Source organism: Salmo trutta, chromosome 7 (assembly GCF_901001165.1).
Source record: "Salmo trutta chromosome 7, fSalTru1.1, whole genome shotgun sequence".
Classification (NCBI taxonomy): domain Eukaryota; kingdom Metazoa; phylum Chordata; class Actinopteri; order Salmoniformes; family Salmonidae; genus Salmo; species Salmo trutta.
Genome location: NC_042963.1, coordinates 47,092,000 through 47,097,447, shown reverse-complemented (window position 1 = coordinate 47,097,447; position 5,448 = coordinate 47,092,000).

The following is a 5,448-nucleotide window of genomic DNA, read 5'->3' as shown; positions in this document are numbered from 1 at the left end:
GAGGCCTAAGGGGAGTCGGTCCACTAGCCCCACTGCTCTCCTGGACACCATCACACCCCCTTCAAACTGTGGGGCCAGAGCCCATGACCATGGCCTCACCATCCCTCCCTATCTGCCAATGACTGGAATGAACTACAAAAATCTCTAAAACTGGAAACACTTATCTCCCTCACTAGCTTTAAGCACCAGCTGTCAGAGCAGCTCACAAATTACTGCACCTGTACATAGCCCATCTATAATTTAGCCCAAACAACTACCTCTTCCTCTACTGTATTTATTTATTTATTTATTTATTTTGCTCCTTTGCACCCCATTATTTCTATTTCTACTTTGCACTTTCTTCCACTGCAAATCTACCATTCCAGTGTTTTACTTGCTATATTGTATTTACTTCGCCACCATGGCCTTTTTTGCCTTTACCTCCCTTATCTCACCTCATTTGCTCACTTTGTATATAGACTTATTTTTATACTATATTATTGACTGTAGGTTTGTTTTACTCCATGTGTAACTCTGTGTTGTTGTGTGTCAAACTGCTTTGCTTTATCTTGGCCAGGTTGCAATTGTAAATCAGAACTTGTTCTCAACTTGCCTACCTGGTTAAATAAAGGTGAAATAAAAAAAATAAAAAAATACATCTCAGGGGTGGCAATTGACCCAGAGGAGGAGAAGCAAATCTCAGATGGTGAGTTTTAATGGTTTTTTTGCACTACTATTTAGAAAGTTATAGAGGAGAAAGCTTGGGGCTGTAGTGAACGGATGTACAGTATTTGAAGTGGTAATGGTGAACTGCATTGTATTTATCCAATGTGTTGTACACCTGTCAGAAGTTGACTATATTCTCTAGTCTTGCCAGACTCATGGCGCTCCACACCCCAGGTGTGTGGGAGATACACCGGGTGTTTCGAGAGACTAGGATTCTCTAACTATAGGATTGTGTGCTGTCTACTGTTTTTACTCCTGACAGAGGCCAAGCAGATGAAGAAGAAGAAGAACAAGAAGAAGAAGAAGAAGAAGATTTACGGAGTTTCTTCTCAAGGCTTTGGAAGACCCTTACATCTTGCGCCCCCTCTGGCCACATCAGGGACGGAATCAAATAAAAGAAAAGAAAAATAAAAGAAAATGTTATTGGTCACATACTCATGGTTAGCAGATATTAATGCAAGTGTAGCGAAATGCTTGTGCTTCTAGTTCTGACAGCGCAGTAATATCTAACAAGTCATCCAAAAATTCCCCAACAACTACCTAATACACACAAATCTAAAGGGATGGAATAAGAATATGTACATATAAATATATGGATGAGCGATAGCCAAGCGGCATAGGCAAGGTGCAATAGATGGTATAAGGTACAGTATATAAATTTAAGATGAGTAATGTAAGATATGTAAACATTATTATTAAAGTGGTATTGTATAAAGTGTCTAGTGATCCATTTATTATAGTGGCCAGTGATTGGGTCTCAATGTAGGCAGCAGCCTCTCTGAGTTTGTAATTGCTGTTTAGCAGTCTGATGGCCTTGAGATAGAAGCTGTTTTTCATTCTCTCGGTCCCAGCTTTGATGCACCTGTACTGACCTCGCCTTCTGGATAGAAGCGGGGTGAACAGGCAGTAGCTCGGGTGGTTGTTGTCCTTGATGATCCTTTTGGCCTTCCTGTGACATCAGGTGCTGTAGGTATCTTGGAGGGCAGGTAGTTTGCCCCTGGTGATGCGTTGTGCAGACCTCACCACCCTCTGGAGAGCCTTGTGGTTGAGGGCTGTGCATTTGCCGTACCAGGCGGTGATACAGCCCGACAGAATGCTCTCAATTGTACATCTGTAAAAGTTTGTCAGGGTTTTAGGTGACAAGCCAAATTTCTTCAGCGTCCTGAGGTTGAAGAGGCGGTGTTGTACCTTCTTCATCCCATTGTCTGTGTGGGTGGACCATTTCAGTTTGTCTGTGATGTGTATGCCGAGGAACTTAAAACTTTCCACCCTCTCCACTACTGTCCCGTCGATGTGGATAGGGGGGTGCTCCCTCTGCTGTTTCCTGAAGTCCACGATCATCTCCTTTGTTTTGTTGACTTCAACTCATTCCAATAGAGTGGGCTCACATCAGGGTGTCCTCAAGCCAGGCACATCAGGTAAAGCTTGTGGTGGTGGGCCAAAATCCAAGCAGAGATGTCTGCCAGACACAGAAATAACAATAAGCATAACAGTGATGACAGACCAGGTGAGGATGTGACAGAATCAAGTGATTTTGTGTACAGAGAGAAGCAAAGGGGACCTGGCACTTAGGCCTGTTAACTTGGACACCAGTAGTGAGGAGGTAAGGTGCAGATACTGACCCGTTCCATGTCACCTGGTAGGAGCCAGCTACATGTCAGGTGCAGACCCTGAGTATATATTAATATAAATATACAGGTAGAATGTCTGTAAATCAGCATGAGTTGCAGCAGGAGTAGTCTCTGCATCGTAACACCATCAGTAAGGCTCTGAACTTCACATAAACTTGACAAACCGCCATGCAACATGGCAAACGTTGAAGCCAACTGAACACACTGCTAGTGTACATCATTGGCATCAGCTGATGGAGGCTGGAGCCTGGAGCCAAAAAAGTGCATTCATTTTGATCGACTATTTGGACAAAATACTTAGTCAGCAATTTGAGTGTGTATTGTCACAGAGTAGGCTAATAGTTTGACTATCAGGGATTTCAGTTCTTGCCACTGTGGGCCTTTCTCACGTAAGATTCACAGGTAAAATGAGCATGGGTGATGGAGATTTATGCTTTTTACAGCTAATTCACAATGCAGGATTACAGTACCATCTAGTGGGAATAATTAAAGCATGCATGGTGCTGTAGGAAATATACCACATACTGCATATGTGGTCAAATATAGGATTAATATGCTCAGTGGCGATTTTAGCATGTAAATGTTGGTGGGGCAAACTCAACATTTTTTTGTTGTTGATGCATGCCAGCAAAGCCACTATACAAAACACTAAACATTACATTAATTCCACTATAACAGTGACAAACACTGCCAACAAACTGTTAGTGTCCACATAAAGCTGTCATAATGGCAGAGCTTTCTTTTCAGCACCATGGAGTGAATCCTTACCACCGCTACACCTGCCTATCAGCAGAGCCTTGTCTGGCAGCGAAACAGTTAATTCAGCCTCATTTACTGCCTTTTTTTTTTTAAACATAGCTGATATGGCTGACTTGCTTAAACAAATGTGGTTTGTACTGACAATTGAAATGTACAAACTATGGCATAAGGGAACGATGAGCAGATAATTAATCTGTAATTTCAATAAAGACATTAATGAGTGAGCTAAGATGGATGTAGTCAATATAACTATTTCTTCAGAACTTTTGAAATGTACAGCGGCAGAATTCAGAACATTGGCCGTTCTTACAGTATTCTCCCTGTACACCAAGTAAGAACCGCAGGATAAATAAAGGGGGCATATAAGCAGACAATGAAAGCTCTTACAATATTCGATGATGACATTTCTCGAAAACAGGCTATGTACACCACCAAGTCAGAACAGTAGGCTAAGTTATGAGGGGAAAGGGACCAATTATTAGGGTGAGGCTCATGGGCTTCTAACGAGTTGGATGACCTTTCAAAACATATTTTCCCAGTCGGAGCTAGTTTTTTTCCGAGTTCCCAGTTGTCTTGAACTCACTGAAGTCTGAGATTTCCCAGTTCTGAGTTTCCAGGTGTTTTGAACGTGGCAGAAGTCATGCTGGATTGACAGCATTGCCAATGTGTTCAACCTTTTCTGGCCCATGGTGTTCCATTTGAATGTTTATTTTTTAAGCTTGGAAAAGAGACCCTTAAACCAAGACTTGGACCACACACCCTCTCCACTGAAAATCAGGCTATTGATTGCTTTGTAACTCTTGCATTTAGTCACTGATTCCTTCCAAATCACTCATGGTTGAATTTGCGATTCCCAAATTGTTGTGTATTGTTTATGTCCAATGAGCACCGATACGTTTGATCTATATTTTCTCTTCATATGACAAGGATTAAAAAGGATTTGTCAGTAGATTGTCGACTTGATTCATGTTGACTGCTAGCTAAGACTTTGAAAGTATCCAGTCAAAGCTACTGTAGATATAACGCGATTTGACGTAATTTGATCTGTGGCCAATGACCTTGAGCCTTCTTGGATTGTCACTTCTAATGTAAATCTATCGCAGCACCCAAGGGGCTTGAATTTTCAAGCTCTCTCTGTAGATTTTGCGGTGATGTAGTGTCCCCATGAGTGACAGAACACTGAGCCAATCACGGCGCAACTAGAGAACATTACCAACCCCTACGCTCTGTATTTTCCGCTTGCTGCCCCAGCACCACAGAAAGCGCCGATCTAGGCCGATACACCTGCATTTTGGAGGCTTCTTACTCAAGAAAGCAAAAAAGAAACAATGTTTGTATGTGGCTTTATTAACAAAACTTTTTTTTTTAATTACATTGCTTGCAAACTGATATGTGACACACATTAATGCCAAAATATCTAGATTTTTTAGTATATATTTTTTTGCTAAACAGGTGGGGCTCAAAATAAAGGGTCACCACTGAATATACTGAACAAAAATATAAATGCAAAATGTAAAGTGTTGGTCCCATGTTTCATGAGCTGAAATAAAAGATCCCAGGAATGTTCCACATGCACAAAAAGCATATTTCTCTCATATTTTGTGCACAAATTTGTTTACATCCCTATTAGTGAGAATTTCTCCTTTGCCAAAATAATCCACCCACCAGACAGGTGTGGTATGTCAAGAAGCAGATTAAACAGCACGATCATTACACAAATGCACCTTGTGTTGGGGACAATAAAAGGCCACTAAAATAACCGACTTCAATGGGCAAATGCTCACGTTCGATGGCCACTGGCACGCTGGAGAAGTGTGCTCTTGGGATGCGTTGGATCAACGTGTAAAACAGCTCTTCCAGTTCCCGCCAATATCCAGCAACTTTGCACAGCCATTGAAGAGGAGTGGGACAACATTCCACAGGCCACAATCAACAGCCTGATCAACTCCATGCGAAGGCGATGTGTCGTGATGCATGAGGTTTTCTGATCCACTCCCCTACTTTAAAAATTTTTTTTTTAAAGGTGTCTGTGACCAACAGTATCTGTATTACCAATCATGTGAAATCCATAATTTATGGCCTAAGGCGTTTATTTAAATTGACTGATTTCCTTATAAGAACTGTACACTTAACAAAAGAGGACTGCACTGCTTATGAATAACAATGAATCCCTGATTGGTGAAGTGACATACAGTTTTTAATAGGCCTGCACACCAATCAAAAGCAACTAATATTGTCGCGTTCATTTACTAGTCGGAATTAGGAAACTCTGATATTTCCGACTTGCTAACTGGTTGTAGATTTACACGTGCCGCGTTCAAAAATCCATCAGTCGGAAATGTCCGAGTTTCCT